Below are 17,923 nucleotides of genomic sequence, written 5' to 3' on the forward strand. Positions count from 1 at the left end.
CCTCTATCTATATAGACCCTTCCTCAGTGCAGACCCCCTGTATCAGTATAGACCCCCCTCAGTGCAGACCCCCTGTATCAGTATAGACCCCCCTCAGTGCAAACCCCCTCCATCAGTATAGACCCCCCTCTTCACTTGTGCTAGTGGACCCTCCTCTCCCCTCCCAGAGCGTACCCCCCCAGCACATGTCCTCTTAACTCCTCCATTGTTTTGCCCCCCCCCCATTCCTGGTCACTGTTTCTCTCCTCTGTCCTCCACATACATTACAATAATCTGTACAGACCTCAGAACAGCAAGGTGTGTGTCCCTCAGACTCCCTCCTCTTCCTGTGTAGATGTAAACAGAGAGGAGGGGGGGCGGCTTCTGTCAGCTCCGTGAGACAAGGAGATAGCCGGCCGGCGACATGCAGATCAGTGGGGGTGTGGCGGTGTCACTGCTCACAGGTGTCACCCGGGTGTGGCCCGCACCCCCCCCCCCAAAGAGCTGCCACTGGCTGTATGTAGTCCTTTAATGCATCCACTGAAAAGCTAAGAGCAGATAGAAAATCCTCCAGTTTTCTGCTTGATTCGGTATCTCCACTAGTAGAATCCCTCTCTCTCATCATGTGACAAGGCCAGAACTTAAAGGGGTTGTAAAGACAGAAGGTTTTTTGTTTTAATGCATTCTATGCAATAAGATAAAAAGCCTTTTGTGTGTATCAACCCCCCTAACACTTACGTGAGGTCCCTCTCTGTCCAACGATGTCCACGAGTGTCTCAGCCGTCCGATATTCTCCTTCCTGATTGGCTGAGACACTGGCTCCCACTGCTGTCAATCAAAGTCAGCTAGCCAATCAGGGAAGAGAGCTGTGACTCAGCTTGGGTGCCCCCACAGCAAGCTGCTTGCTGTGGGGGCACTGAACTGGAGGGAGGGGCCAGGAGTACAGAAGAGGGACCCAAGAAAAGGAGGGTTTGGGCTTCTCTGTGCAAAACCACTTCACAGAGCAGGTAAGTATAATGTGTTTGTTATTTTTATAGGGAAAAAAAAGCGGGACTTTACAATCACTTTAAGGCTTTCACACACAAACGCTGCCGCAGTTGCTAGTTATAAAGCTGTTCCTACCAGTGCAAATGAGGCCTAGAATAAATTCTCCAAATGTTTGTCTGGGACATCCTTAATTATTGGGACCTCCACTGAAGGCATACTTCATTTCTTAGTGAGCTCACTGTCCATGGGGTATTGCTGAGTGAATCTTTTTGGTGGAATGAACAGCTTGCCAGAGTGAGACCAGTCTACCAGTCTAAGTTAGACACTGTGGTTCTTCAGGAGTAAAATCCTCTGAGGATTTTTATGCATCCCCTTCTACTGTTCCTGATGGAGGAATTTGGGACCTCTCTCCTGCTACATCCACTCCCCTCTGCCATTGGTGTGGCATGGCCTGCTGGGGCATAAATAGAGATCATTACTGATAACAGTGGTCCCACACAGGGTATTGCATCAGTAAGCATCAATGTGCTGGTCACCCCAGGAGATTTCCTATAAAAATTCTGCCAGTGCCCCCACCTCCCACAAAGAAAGGTTATGTGGTCCTTTAATATTAGCCGTAACCAGTAGTCCCACAATCAACTCTGCTGGGACCAGTAGTCTGACCAGCAGTTGGTCTGCTATGACTAGTAGTCCCACAAGGAAGGTTCAGATGTGCCCTGCAGTCTCGCAAGTAAGCCTTCACTGTGATCTATAGTATCACCAGCGGCTGCTCTGCCGGAAAGCTCCACTACTGTTGCTTCAAAAAGGAAAAAGCACTGACCTACTGTGGCCTGTAGTCTCCTGAGAGCCTTGTAAAGCTCACGTATGGGACTAAGATGGCCATGCTACAACTTCCTTATGACTTCACTGGCCACACTGTGCATGTGGCTCCATAGTCTAGAGGGAATGCAGGGGGTAGAGAAACTCTCCACCTCCTGCATTTGGACACTTAAGCCTCAAACTCTGCTACTGCTATGTAGCGCTCAGGTCAGGAGTCCATTACAGTTAACACAAAACAGCACACAGTACAATAGTAAAAGCACTGCTGAGCCATATTAAATGATCCTTGTCTCTCCCAGGGATGAGGGGGGGTCACAAAATAAGGGTAGGGGGTTACCAAAAGGGACCACATCAGGGCCCTTACCATTCCTGTCACAGGACGCTAAGGGGGTCCATTTCTAACTTATCATGGTGGACTACCCAGCTGGGGATCACTGACATGGACCTGTATAACATTACGTGGAGTTCAGTTTTGCAGGGTCCAGTGCTGACTGGCACCATTACGGGTCATCCCTGCAGGTCCAGTGCGGGGTCCAGCTAACATTCCTCTGAATGTTGAAAAGCAGTAGATGATGGATAAACCAGTCTATTAATCCCAGATGGCATCACTGAGAAGTTAGCTATTCGTATGTGCAGAGACTACACAGACCTAAACATCACCTAAGATGCTATAAAAAAATTAAGCCTTGCCTAACTGGAAGGGCTTATGCCTGGGAGGGAACATCCCGTCTTGTTTATTTCCCAGTGTCCAATCACCTGAAGGTGACTGGAATTGACGGATTTGTTCAATCACTCAGATGAGGACTATAGCTACATATAGCAGGGAGAGCCATGACTGTGCATCCTTCACCCTTTCAGGTGTGCCTGGGGAAAAGTATGCACTCACAGCTCTTTGCTTAGGGCTGTGGCAGCTGTCCTTGCTGTGTTTCAGCACACTGGGTATAGGAGTTATATATTAGAGGCAAGACTGTGGTCACATGGCCACCGGCGGTGCTCCTATTTGTCTTGCATGAGTGATGTCAGTGAACACACTAGTAGGCAAATGACCACTAGAGCCCTTAGACTCGGGGGGGGAGGGGACCCCATGCTGTTTATTTTTATTTTTTTCATAAGTTTTAATTGTCTGCATTTTTTTTTACATTCAGCTGTCCGCGGGTTTATTAAAAATGTATTAAAAATAAAACAAAATTATTCACAGCCTTTGCAATGGCACTCAAAATTGAGCTCGGGTGCATCCGGTTTCCACTGATCATCCTTGAGATGTTTCTATAACTTGATTGGAGTTCATCTGTGGTAAATTAAGTTGATTGGACATGATTTGGAAAGGCAAATGCCTGTCTATATAGGGTCCCATACTTAACAGTGCATGTCAGAGCACAAACCAAGCCATGAAATCCAAGGAATTGTCTGTAAACCTCAGAAACAGGATTGTATCAAAGCACAGATCTGGGGAAGAGTACAGAGAAATTTCTGCTGCATTGAAGGTCCCAGTGAGCACAGTGGCCTCCATCAGCCATAAATGGAAGACGTTTGGAACCACCAGGACTCTTCCTAGAGCAAATGAAACGATAAAAAGTGACGCTAGGTGTTGTCTGTTATTGCACAAAAACCTAACCAGAATAGAAATCTGGGCGTAAGCTATGCAATAAGTTTTAATCAAACACTCAGACTAAAGAGTGTAAAGTAGCTGTGAGGGACAGAAACTACGGGATATATAAATAAGTGTGTACACTTATATGGCATAAACCATCAAATGTGTTCTGAACCCACGTGTGTAGATATGAATAAGTGTGTTCAACACATATCTAGTAGTGTGTGTCACTGGATACAAAAATAAATAGATTAGAGGGGCGTGGCTTGCCGGCTTGTGTGGATGGCTGCCTAGATTAACAGCTCCACAGTTTATCCAGCTAAAGCGACCTAAATAGCGGCTCCTGTGAAGGGGAAACACACTCATCAGCTGCCCAAACACTCCAGCACAGCGGATAGACATGTTGAAGAGGAGAAAATCTTCCACACTCCCCAGGAAACTGACAGACTATTATGCACTGTCAGACCTGACGAGCGGCCAAGATGGCGCCGGCGGCGGCCGTGACATGACAGAGCGGCTCTCCTCTTCACATATAAATCAGAGCCTCACACTGACTCCGGAGCTTCACCGATCCTCAGACATACAGGGTGAGTGCTCTCCTCCTAACTCACCCACAACTTCCAGCCCTGCCAAAACTCGGCTCAGAACGGATGAGCCACAACAGACACAGCCTGTCACAGCTGCATGCCTGTTCACTCTCCCTCCTCCTCAAAAATCATCAGTGCTAGATGCATTCCCTGCCTCAGATCAGCCACTATCTGAGAACACCATGAAAAACATGCTACTCTCACTAAGACAAACACTTTATACTGATCTTTCCACAGCTGTCTCCTCACTCTCACTAACTGTTAATCAGCACGATCAAGCCATAACACAAATGGATGCCAAGATGGGAGATTTATTCTCTGCTCATAATGACCTAGTGGATGGCTTTGCAGACCATGAAGATGAACTTAAAATAATTAATCTGAAGCTCGCAGACCTCGAAGACCGCTCCAGGCGAAATAATATTAAATTCCGTAATATCCCAGAGTCGATCCAACAATCAGATCTGGTACAATTTCTGCAATCCCTAATGCGTGCCCTTTCGCCTGACCTATCTGCCCGGGACATGGAAATTGACAGGGCACATAGATTACCAAAGCCATCTCACCTTCCTGCTTCCACTCCCAGGGATGTTTTAGCACGTATCCACTTTTTCACTGTTAAGGAAAAAGTAATGCACGCAGCTAAACGAACCGCGAGACTCCCTGATCCTTTCGCCAACATCGCTCTGTATGCTGATTTATCCAAAGCAACAATGGAAAATCGTAGACAGCTGTCGACTATAACCAAAGCACTTCAGAATCATAAGATACCCTACAAATGGGGTTTCCCTACTAAACTACTCATTACTCATCAAAACAAAACGCATGTAGTTCGCACCCTCTCTATGGGTCTTACACTCCTGAGAAACTGGCACATCATCCCGGAGGAACGGCCATGCCCTTCTGATCACCCTCCAATTCACATGGAGACCGGAGGAGACGCTCCAAATCCCTGACATATACGATCCGTACCCTTCTACATATCCACTAAATAGCTGGGAAACTGTAATGCCTCTATCCAGTACTTGCCTGCCTGTTCAGAGATCCCTGTCCCAGGTTGTGGACATCAGTTCTCTCCCCCCTGCTGATTGTTTGCAGTAGTTTCTGCACATTGAGCCCAGATCTCTTTTGTTACTGGGCTCGCCCTTTTTAATCACAGACCCTCTACCCACTCCCTACACCAGCCACTCTCTATCCACTTTTCTACCTAGCTATACCCGGGTCGCTACCCCCTTAAACATCAGACAACCCATCTCGTTCACAACACATTAAGTGAGCTTAGCGACTCGAATTACGCCGATCAAGCACCACCCAGACCTGGGGACAATCCTCCCTGTCTTTACTATTCTAGAATGGCTTTTAAAATTGTCTCTATTAATGCCAGGGGCCTAAACTCCCCACAGAAGAGATCCACACTCCTCAGAGAAGCCAATACCCAAAAAGCTGATATACTTTTAGTACAAGAGACTCATTTTGCAATTGCCAAAACTCCCAGATTCACTCTAAAAAATTTTGAGCAGGTTTTTTTGGCCTCAGATCAGAAGAAGAAAGGTGGAGTCCTCACCGCCATACGAAACACACTACAATTCAAACTACATCAATTAATCGCGGACCCCCGTGGCCGCTTTCTGATCCTCATATGCGATGTAAATCAAATCACCTATACATTGGTCAACATTTATGGACCGAACAAACGACAACTGAGCTTCCACAACCGAATATACAAGAAAATAACACAACTTCGTAAAGGGAGACTTCTTATAGGAGGCGACTTCAACATAATTGGAGATCCCAGCTTGGACACTACATCCACGACTCGAAACCATCGATCTGCTCTGAACCCCTTTCTTCAAGCAAACGATCTTTATGATCCATGGAGATGCCAACACGGTAACGAACGTGACTTTTCCTACTTCTCCTCTTCTCAACTTTCATACTCCCGCATTGACTTCTTCCTTGTTGATAAACTCACCCTTCAAGACGTCACACACTCCGACAATGGATCCATCACATGGTCGGACCATGCACCCATCTCCCTTACTGTGGGAAACTGTGGTCGAAGGACAACCAGAATATGGAGATGAAGGGTCATCAATCTAATTCATCAGGTCACCCGGTCTCGAACGCCTTCTCTGCTACTTTCATTGGATGCAGAGAAGGCGTTCGATAGAGTGCACTGGGGATTTTTAAGAGCAGTACTATCCAAATTTGGTATCACCGGCAGGTTTCAAACTGCCATACTCTCACTTTATTCAAATCCATCCGCCAGAGTGCTAACAGACGGAACCCTGTCTACACCATTCGCGATCACTAACGGCACTCGCCAGGGTTGCCCACTCTCCCCTCTCGTCTTTGCTCTACTTATGGAACCTCTAGCAGCAAAGATTAGAGAAGATGAGCGCATTTCAGGCATCATACACAGCGACAAGGAACACAAAATAAGCCTCTTTGCCGATGATGTCATACTACTGATCACAAATCCAGCCCATTCTATCCCAGCAATCCAAGACATCATTGCTCAATTTAGCTCTGCCTCCTTCTATAAAGTTAACTCCTCTAAGTCCCTGATCCTCCCACTTAATCTCACAAGCAATCAACAATCCCTCCTGGAGAGGACTCTCCCCTATTCTTGGACGAAACAATCCATCTCATATTTAGGTATCCAATTAGCCCCCTCTCTTCTCCAACTCTATGACCTAAACTACCGTGCTTTCCAAAAATTACTTCCACAACTTCTTAACCAAATACGCACAACAGGACTCTCTAAATTAGGAAGGATTGCCTCCTTTAAAATGCTTATACTCCCTAAACTACTTTACCTATTTCGTACAGTGATTATACCTATACCCCACTCCTTCTTCACATCCATACAAAAACAACTTTCCAGATATATTTGGGAAACCAAACCACCAAGATGCGCTCACTACATCCTAACCAGACACCATAAAAAAGGAGGGGTAGGCCTTCCCCACGTACAAACTTATTACTACGCTTCCATCCTGGATCAGCTCTACTATTGGTGGCACCCAAACCCCAATAAGTCCTGGTCGATCATGGAATCATCTTCCTTCAAACCAAACACCCTACGTGAGGTACTCCTCACGTCAGTGGGCTCTCTACTAAACACAAGGACAGATCCCCCGTCAATCACGGCCTCGTTGACAGTATGGAAGAAATTCACCCAGACGACCTCTACAGGTCACCCGTCACATACAGTACCAATCCCTATCAGATCGTTAATGTTGCTGCTACCTAACCTAAACCTACAAAATTGGCAGAAACACAAGATCAATACTATCTCAGACCTCTACCACACAAACAGTTCCCTAAAAACTTTCACAAATCTCCAAACCAAATACAAGCTTCCCCACACAGAAGTCTTTACATTCCTGAGGATCTCCCACTTCCTTCAATCATCTAAACTTCCCACTATGACCAAAATACCTGAACCGATACACAACTTCTATACACACACAACTTACCCAAAGCATGGTATCTCCACAATGTACTCTGCACTGAATGACGATCGGCCCTACTCCCAAATACCATCTCTCTCAAAATGGTCAGAAGAACTAAACATTCCTATTACCCCCCATATGTGGACACGTGCCTTTAAACATACCTTCTCAGCTTCCCACTGCTCTAACCACTGGGAATCATATCAAAAAACGATACATAGATGGTATCTCACACCCTACCGTCTCTCCAAATTCTTCCCAGGACATCCCTCTACATGCTGGAGAACATGTGGAAGCACAGGTACTCTAACACACATCCTATGGTTTTGCAGATCTATAAGTTCGTTCTGGAAACAAATATTTACCATGATCTCTAACATATCCCAGGTAACAACGCCTCCTAATCCCTCGTTAGCATTACTACATCTGGGCATTGAAAAATTTCCTACCAGGTCACGAGTAGTAATAGTGCATCTTCTACTCGCAGCAAAACTAAATATTGCCAAACTCTGGAAATCTACAGATTCTCCTTCCATTGCCAATACAATTACTGATCTGAACCTTCAGTGTGAAATGGAAAAATTAGTAGCTAGGAAGAATCTAACTATGGAAAAATTTTTGTATAACTGGTCTACCTGGCTTACACATCCAAAATGCTCCGTATCATTATAATGTACTCACTATTTCTCAACTTCCCCTTAGCTTGCTTTGTCTTCTTTATCCACACTCATACTATACATTAATAACTCATTAAGCTGGTTGGTGTTCCTCCCCACCCTTCACCTCCCCTCCCCACCCCCCCGTCTGGAGCTACTCTGTTTCTTTGTTTGCATTAATAAGCATGATCCACCACTGTTTAGTCTCATTTGTATGACTACCTATGCTATACTTACAACTTCTTTCTCCGTTATGGACTCATTTACTCCAGTCGGAACATCTGACGTGCTGTAACAACTGCATTTTCCTCTTTGTTCATGTTTTTTTTCTTTGAAAATTTTAATAAAGAATTATTGAATTACGTAAAAAAAAATAAATAAATAAATAGATTACTGATACCCAATCAACCAAAATGTAAGTAGGATATGAGTACAGTAATGTACGTAAATAAAAGTGTGTACAAAAAAGTTTTGATATCGTATATAAAAGTCACAGGTATGAGAATGACTATAACCAAACTATAGATACAATACTGTGCATAAGCTGGAATACATATTAGATATTGGGATATCGTATATGAAAAAGGTTGCAGGCGTGACTACAACTGCAAGACATACAGATCAAGTCGGAAAAATAAAAAACAAAGTGAGGCTTTAAGGTCTAGTATCACAAGTTAAGTCGTAAGTATCTCCTATGAAGGTATACAGACTGGGTATGGTAGCTAGTATAAAATGAATTAAATACTATATTAAAAAAATGTGAAATATATACATGGATATATGAGTTAATGGTGATAATATACACATGTGAATAAGTGTTAACAAAAATCCAGCATGATCTATACACAGTATCAATATAAGAGCTGATTTAGCTGTAAAGGATCAGTAAATACTATCCCTAGAAGGGGAAAGGATTGAGTCGGCATGAACGTGTGTCAAACGCCCATATGAATGGCTTCAATGCCTACTACATAAAGTTTATTTGATCAGTGTATTCGGTGTTGGAAGTAGGCACTCAAACAATACTGCTCAAAACTTCAAAGTAGTGGAAGAGAAGATGGGGTACCCTTACCGGAACAGGTGGACTCACAAGCCAAGGGTGGTGAGTCAAACGAGTGGTAGAAGGAGCGGTAGAAGTGGATAAAGTTGGGGTCAAGTCAGCCTAAAAAATGTATTAGATGGACAAAAATACTAATAGTAAGTACTAAAATGTTCAATGAGTTAAAAAGGGTAAGTGAACAACTAATTGAACATTTTCAATGAGTACACTGAATACACTGATCAAATAAACTTTATGTAGTAGGCATTGAAGCCATTCATATGAGCGTTTGACACACGTTCCTGCGGACTCAATCCTTTCCCCTTCTAGGGGTAGTATTTACTGATCCTTTACAGCTACATCAGCTCTTATATTGATACTGTGTATAGATCATGCTGGATTTTTGTTAACACTTATTCACATGTGTATATTATCACCATCAACTCATATATCCATGTATATATTTCACATTTTTTTATATAGTATTTAATTCATTTTATACTAGCTACCATACCCAGTTTGTATACCTTCATAGGAGATACTTACGACTTAACTTGTGATACTAGACCTTAAAGTCTCACTTATTTTTTGTTTTTTATTTTTCTGACTTCATCTGTATGTCTTGCAGTTGTAGTCATGCCTGCAACCTTTTTCATATGATATCCCAATATCTCATATGTATTCCAGCTTATGCACAGTATTGCATCTATAGTTTGGTTATACAGTCATTGTCATACCTGTGACTTTTATATACAATATCCAAAATTTTTTTGTACACACTTTTATTCACGTACATTGAGGGAGGGCTGGCAGCCTTAGGCCTGGGGGGGCAAGTCCAGTCAAGTGGCCCATTGAACCACCTAATCAGCTCACCATCCATCTGCAGCACATTGCTCGCACAGAGAGAGGGAGGGAGACTGCTCCACATTGCCCGAGAGAGAGAGCGACCACTCCACATTGTCTGCACAGAGAGCCGCAGAGACCGATTGGCATTGCCTGCACAGAGAGAGAGACCGCTTAACACTTCCTGCACAGAAAGAGAGACCGCTTCACACTGCCTGCACAGAGAGAGACCTCTTAACACTGCCTGCACAGAAAGAGACCGCTTCACACTGCCTGCACAGAGAGAGAGAGAGAGAGACCGCCTGCACAGAGAGAGACTGCTTCACACTGCTATCACAGATAGAGGCCGCTTCACACTGCCTGCACAGAGAGAGAGACCGCTTCACACTGCCTGCACAGAGAGACTGCTTCACACTGCCTGCACAGAGAGAGAGAGACCACTTCACACTGCCTGCACAGAGAGAGAGAGACCACTTCACACTGCCTGCACAGAGAGAGAGAGACCGCTTCACACTGCCTGCACAGAGAGAGACCGCTTAACACTGCCTGCACAGAGAGAGAGATCGCTTCACACTGCACAGAGAGAGACCGCTTCACACTGCCTGCATAGAGAGAGAGAGAGACCGCTTCACACTGCCTGCACAGAGAGAGAGATCGCTTCACACTGCCTGCACAGAGAGAGACCGCTTAACACTGCCTGCACAGAGAGAGAGATCGCTTCACACTGCACAGAGAGAGACCGCTTCACACTGCCTGCATAGAGAGAGAGAGAGACCGCTTCACACTGCCTGCACAGAGAGAGAGATCGCTTCACACTGCCTGCACAGAGAAAAACCGCTTAACACTGCCTGCACAGAGAGAGAGATCGCTTCACACTGCACAGAGAGAGACCGCTTCACACTGCCTGCATAGAGAGAGAGAGAGAGAGAGACCGCTTCACACTGCCTGCACAGAGAGAGAGATCGCTTAACACTGCCTGCCCAGAGAGAGAGATCGCTTCACACTGCACAGAGAGAGACCGCTTCACACTGCCTGCATAGAGAGAGACCGCTTCACACTGCCTGCACAGAGAGACCGCTTCACACTGCCTGCACAGAGAGAGAGACCGCTTCACACTGCCTGCACAGAGAGAGAGACCGCTTCACACTGCCTTCACAGAGAGCGAGAGACCGCTTCACACTGCCTGCACAGAGAGAGAGAGACCGCTTCACACTGCCTGCACAGATAGAGAGAGACCGCTTCACACTGCCTGCACAGAGAGAGAGAGACCGCTTCACACTGCCTGCACAGAGAGAGAGAGACCGCTTCACACTGCCTACACAGAGAGAGAGAGACCGCTTCACACTGCCTGCACAGAGAGAGAGAGAGACCGCTTCACACTGCCTGCACAGAAAGAGAGAGACCGCTTCACACTGCCTGCACAGAAAGAGAGAGACCGCTTCACACTGCCTGCATAGAGAGAGAGAGAGAGAGACCGCTTCACACTGCCTGCACAGAGAGAGAGATCGCTTAACACTGCCTGCCCAGAGAGAGAGATCGCTTCACACTGCACAGAGAGAGACCGCTTCACACTGCCTGCATAGAGAGAGACCGCTTCACACTGCCTGCACAGAGAGACCGCTTCACACTGCCTGCACAGAGAGAGAGACCGCTTCACACTGCCTGCACAGAGAGAGAGACCGCTTCACACTGCCTTCACAGAGAGCGAGAGACCGCTTCACACTGCCTGCACAGAGAGAGAGAGACCGCTTCACACTGCCTGCACAGATAGAGAGAGACCGCTTCACACTGCCTGCACAGAGAGAGAGAGACCGCTTCACACTGCCTGCACAGAGAGAGAGAGACCGCTTCACACTGCCTACACAGAGAGAGAGAGACCGCTTCACGCTGCCTGCACAGAGAGAGAGAGAGACCGCTTCACACTGCCTGCACAGAAAGAGAGAGACCGCTTCACACTGCCTGCACAGAAAGAGAGAGACCGCTTCACACTGCCTGCACAGAAAGAGAGAGACCGCTTCACACTGCCTGCACAGAAAGAGAGAGACCGCTTCACACTGCTTGCACAGAAAGAGAGAGACCGCTTCACACTGCCTGCACAGAGAGAGAGAGACCGCTTCACACTGCCTGCACAGAAAGAGAGAGACTGCTTCACACTGCCTGCACACAGAGAGAGAGACCGCTTCACACTGCCTGCACGCAGAGAGAGAGACCGCTTCACACTGCCTGCACAGAGAGAGAGAGAGACCGCTTCACACTGCCTGCACAGAGAGAGAGACCGCTTCACACTGCCTGCACAGAGAGAGAGAGACCGCTTCACACTGCCTGCACAGAGAGAGAGAGAGAGAGAGAGACCGCTTCACACTGCCTGCAGAGAGAGAGAAAGAGACCGCTTCACACTGCCTGCACAGAGAGAGAGATCGCTTCACGCTGCCTGCACAGAGAGAGAGAGAGACCGCTTCACACTGCCTGCACAGAGAGAGCGAGAGAGAGAGAGAAAGAGACCGCTTCACACTGCCTGCACAGAGAGAGAGAGACCGCTTCACACTGCCTGCACAGAGAGAGAAAGAGACCGCTTCACACTGCCTGCATAGAGAGAGACCGCTTCACACTGCCTGCACAGAGAGAGAGACCGCTTCACACTGCCTGCACAGAGAGAGAGAGACCGCTTCACACTGCCTGCACAGAGAGAGAGACCGCTTCACACTGCCTTCACAGAGAGCGAGAGACCGCTTCACACTGCCTGCACAGAGAGAGAGAGACCGCTTCACACTGCCTGCACAGAGAGAGAGAGACCGCTTCACACTGCCTGCACAGAGAGAGAGAGACCGCTTCACACTGTCTGCACAGAGAGAGAGAGACCGCTTCACACTGCCTGCACAGAGAGAGAGAGACCGCTTCACACTGCCTGCACAGAGAGAGAGAGACCGCTTCACACTGCCTACACAGAGAGAGAGAGACCGCTTCACACTGCCTGCACAGAGAGAGAGAGAGACCGCTTCACACTGCCTGCACAGAAAGAGAGAGACCGCTTCACACTGCCTGCACAGAAAGAGAGAGACCGCTTCACACTGCCTGCACAGAAAGAGAGAGACCGCTTCACACTGCTTGCACAGAAAGAGAGAGACCGCTTCACACTGCCTGCACAGAGAGAGAGAGACCGCTTCACACTGCCTGCACAGAAAGAGAGACTGCTTCACACTGCCTGCACGCAGAGAGAGAGACCGCTTCACACTGCCTGCACAGAGAGAGAGAGAGAGAGAGACCGCTTCACACTGCCTGCACAGAGAGAGACCACTTCACACTGCCTGCACAGAGAGAGAGACCGCTTCACACTGCCTGCACAGAGAGAGAGAGACTGCTTCACACTGCCTGCACAGAGAGAGAGAGAGAGAAAGAGACCGCTTCACACTGCCTGCACAGAGAGAGAGAGAGACCGCTTCACACTGCCTGCACAGAGAGAGAAAGAGACCGCTTCACACTGCCTGCAGATTGAGTAATGGAAATAAGGTACGTTCAAAGTGAACCGTGCCATTAGCTGTAGAGATTGGCATTTAGAAGGTTAAAATAGGCAGGGAGGAAATGTGATAATACCTCCTCGCTGCCTGTCAAATGCCTCAAAAAAGTGACCCGAGCATGAATCACTTTTCAGTGGAGTGGCAGTGCCTGTGACAAGTGAATAGCCTTTTGGCTCACACTGGTGTGCTGTTTGGCTGCAGTGCTGGTGGTTTTCTTTAGCCGCAGTCCCCCAGATATCTTTTAAGTTGCACATTTTTTGCTGCATTTTCTAAAAGTGTACCAAAGATGCAGCATGCAGGACTTTTTTTGTGCACTTTCAGAACATGCATTAAAAATGTGCAATTTAAAGCGGAGGTTCACACAAAAATGAACCTCCCCTTTTCGGAACCCTCCCCTCCTCCGGTGTCACATTTTTCACCTTTCAGGGGGGAAGGGGGTGCAGATACCTGTATAATACAGGTATTTGCACCCACTTCTGGGAATAGACTCCTGCAGGAGTCACACCCCCCCCCCCCCATCTCCTGGGAAACACACAGGTCCCAGGAGATAGCAGGGACCACTTAAGACGCAAAGCACGACTCGCGCATGCGCAATAGGGAACCGAGATGTGAAGCCGCAACACTTCACTTCCTAATTCCCTCACCGAGAAAGGCGGCGGCAGCAGCCGAGCGATTGATCGGCTTCGACTGCCGACATCGCTGGACTCCAGGACAGGTAAGTGTCCATTTATTAAAAGTCAGCAGCTGCAGATTTTGTAGCTGCTGGCTTTTAATATTTTTTTTGTAGGTGGACTCCCGCTTTAATAGAGATCTATGGGGCCAGGGGTAACATGCAGGAAGACTACCAGCTCTGCAGCATACCAGTGTCAGTGTGACCCTCTTCATACCACCTAGGAGGGCAAGGTACTGTCACAGGCTGCCAGAAAGAAAACTCTTTAGCTGCAGAGAGGGAGAGGGATTTGGGAGAGAGAGAGCAGGGAGGGATGAGAAGCTCATAACATGGACATTCACTAGAGCCGACAGCTTGCTTTTAACTTTCCCACCCACACATCCTCTTCATAGACAGCTGAGCACACGGCTGCCCGGAGTGTGGGCGGGGCAAGAAAGAGCAGATCTACCAGCCATTCATGAGGAGGAGGGAGGGGCTGGACTGGGCTGCGCTTTGTATAACAGACTTTCAGCCCAGTGACAGAATGCATTGCTGGATGGAGCTACTGCACTCGGCCAGCTCAGAAACTGCACATGCGCAGTTGTGACCTGGTGATACAGCGGCCAAATTGTACAGCACATCAGAGCGGCCCAGGGGGCAATTGCATTCCTGCCCCCCTGCCCAGCCTGCCCCTGCGTACATTACGGCACTCATATCCTACTTACATTTTGGTTGATTGGGTATCAGTAATCTATTTTTTTTTGTATCTAGTGACACACACTACTAGATGTGTTGAACACACTTATTCATATCTACACACGTGGGTTCAGAACACATTTGATGATTTATGCCATATAAGTGTACACACTTACTGTATTTATGTATCCCGTAGTTTCTGTCCCTCGCAGATACTTTACACTCTTTAGTCTGAGTGTTTGATAAAAATTTTTATAGTATAGCTTACCCCCAGATTTCCATTCTGGTTTAGGTTTTTGTGCAATAACAGACAACACCTAGCGCCACACTTTTTCGTTTCATTTGTAACTTCACAATCTGTCTAATTGTTGTCTTGGCTGCTCACCACCACAGTTGGCGTGGTATTTCCACCCATTTTTCTCTTCCTAGAGCAGGTGAACTGAGCGATCGGGGGCCTTAGTCAGGGAGGTGACCAAGAACCCGATAGTCACTCTGACAGAGCTCCATCGTTTCTCTGTGGAGAGAGGAGAACCTTCCAGAAGAACCATCCCTGCAGCACTTCACCAATCAGACCTGTATGGTAGAATGGCCAAACGCAAGCCACTGGGGTTTGCCAAAAGGCACCTGAAGGACTCAGACCGTAAGAAACAAAATTCTCTGGTCTGATGGAACAAAGATTGAACTCTTATGCCGCGTACAGACGATCAGAATTTCCAACAACAAATGTTCGATGTGAGCTTGTTGTCGGAAATTCCGACTGTGTGTAGGCTCCATCGGACATTGTTGTCAGAATTTCCTACATCAAAACTTTGAGAGCTGGTTCTCAAATTTTCCGTCAACAAAATCCGTTGTCGGAAATTCCGATCGTGTGTACACAATTCCGACGCACAAAAGTCCACGCATGCTCGGAATCAAGCCGAAGAGCCATGCTGCTATTGAACTTCATTTTTCTCGGCTCGTCGTACGTGTTGGACGTCACCGCATTCTTGACGTTCGGAATTTCTGACAACATTTGTGTGACCGTGTGTATGCAAAACAAGTTTCAGCCAACATCCATCGGAAATAAATCCACGGTTCTGTTGTCGGAAAGTTCTATCGTGTGTACATAGCATTTGGCCTGAATGGCAAGCATCATGTCTGGAAGAAATAAGGCACCCCTCATCGCCTAGCCAATACCATCCCTACAGTGAAGCATGGTAGTGGAAGCATCATGCTGTGGGGATGTTTCTCAGTGGCAGAAACTGGGAGACTAGTCAGGATTGAGGGAAAGATGAATGCAGCAATGTACAGATACATCCTTGGTAAAAACTTGCTCCAGAGCGCTCTGGACCTCAGACTGGGGCGATCTTCCAACAGGACAATAAACCTAACACACAGCCAAGATAAAAAAAGTTGCTAGGGTAAAATTCTGTAAAGTGTCCTAGAGTGGCCCAGCCAGAGCCCAGACTTGAATCTGATTGAACATCTCTGGAGAGATCTGAAAATGGTTGTGCAATGATGCTTCCCCATCCAACCTGATGGAGCTTGAGAGGTCTTGCAAAGAAGAATGGGGGAAGCTTCCCAAAAATAGGTGTGCCAAGCTTGTAGCATTATACTCAAAAATATTTGAGGCTGTAATTGGTGCCAAATGTGCCAAAAGTATTAAGCAAAGGCTGTGAATACTTACAGTATCTCACAAAAGTGAATACACCCCTCACATTTTTGTAAATGTAATCTATCTTTTCATGTGACAACACTGAAGAAATGACACTTTGCTACAATGTAAAGTAGTGAGTGTACAGCTTGTAGAACAGTGTCAATTTGCTGTCCCCTCAAAATAACACACAGCCATTAATGTCTATACCGCTGGCAACAAAAGTGAGTACACTCTTAAGTCAAAATGTCCAAATTGAGCCAATTATCCATTTTCCCTCCCCGGTATCATGTGATTTATTAGTGTTACAAGGTCTCAGGTGTGAATGGGGAGCAGGTGTGTTACATTTGGTGTTATCGCTCTCACTCTCTCATACTGGTCACTGGAAGTTCAACATGGCCCCTTATGGCAAAGAACCCTCTGTGGATCTGAAAAAAAGAATTGTTGCTCTACATAAAGATGGCCTAGGCTATAAGAAGATTGCCAAGACACTGAAACTGAGCTGCAGCACGGTGGCCAAGACCATACAGCAGTTTAACAGGACAGGTTCCACTCAGAACAGGCCTCGCCATGGTCAACCAAAGAAGTTGAGTGCACATGCTCAGCGTCAAATCCAGAGGTTGTCTTTGGGAAATAGACGTATGAGTGCTGCCAGCTATGCTGCAGAGGTTGAAGGGGTGGGGGGGTCAGCCTGTCAGTGCTCAGGCCATATGCCTCACACTGCATCAAATTGGTCTGCGTGACTGACGTCCCAGAAAGAAGCCTCTTCTAATGGTGATGCACAAGAAAGCCCACAAACAGTGTGCTGAAGACAAGCAGATGACATGGATAACTGGAACCATGTCCTGTGGTCTGATGAGACCAAGATAAACTTATTTGGTTCAGATGGTGTCAAGCGTGTGTGGCGGCAACCAGGTGAGGAGTACAAAGACAAGTGTGTCTTGCCTACAGTCAAGCATGGTGGTGGGAGTGTCATGGTCTGGGGCTGCAAGAGAGCTGCCGGCACTAGGGAGCTACAGTTCATTGCAGGAACCATGAATGCCAACATGTACTGTGACATACTGAAGCAGAGCATGATCCCCACCCTTCAGAGACTGGGCTGCAGGGCAGTATACCAACATAACGACCCCAAACACACCTCCAAGACTACCACTGCCTTGCTAAAGAAGCTGAGGTTAAAGGTGATAGACTGGCCAAGCATGTCTCCAGACCTAAACCCTATTGAGAATCTGTGGGGCATCCTTACATATAGTTACATAGTTGGTAAAGTTGAAAAAAGGACACATGTCCATCAAGTTCAACCTGTGAATCCTCAAACGAAAGGTGGAGGAGCGCAAAGTCTCTAACATCCGCCAGCTCCGTGATGTCATCATGGAGGAGTAGAAGAGGACTCCAGTGGCAATCTGTGAAGCTCTGGTGAGCTCCATGCCCAAGAGGGTTAAGGTAGTGCTGGAAAATAATGGTGGCCACA

The 17,923-nt window shown here is 47.0% G+C and overlaps 1 protein-coding gene across 5 annotated transcripts in view; it reads left to right on the forward strand.

The window, feature by feature from the left end:
- LOC141103386 (coagulation factor XIII B chain-like) overlaps positions 1–17,923 on the forward strand; it is a 1,015,098-nt gene that overhangs the window by 413,656 nt on the left and 583,519 nt on the right. The window lies entirely within an intron of this gene.

Source organism: Aquarana catesbeiana, linkage group LG07 (assembly GCF_042186555.1).
Source record: "Aquarana catesbeiana isolate 2022-GZ linkage group LG07, ASM4218655v1, whole genome shotgun sequence".
NCBI classification, from domain to species: domain Eukaryota; kingdom Metazoa; phylum Chordata; class Amphibia; order Anura; family Ranidae; genus Aquarana; species Aquarana catesbeiana.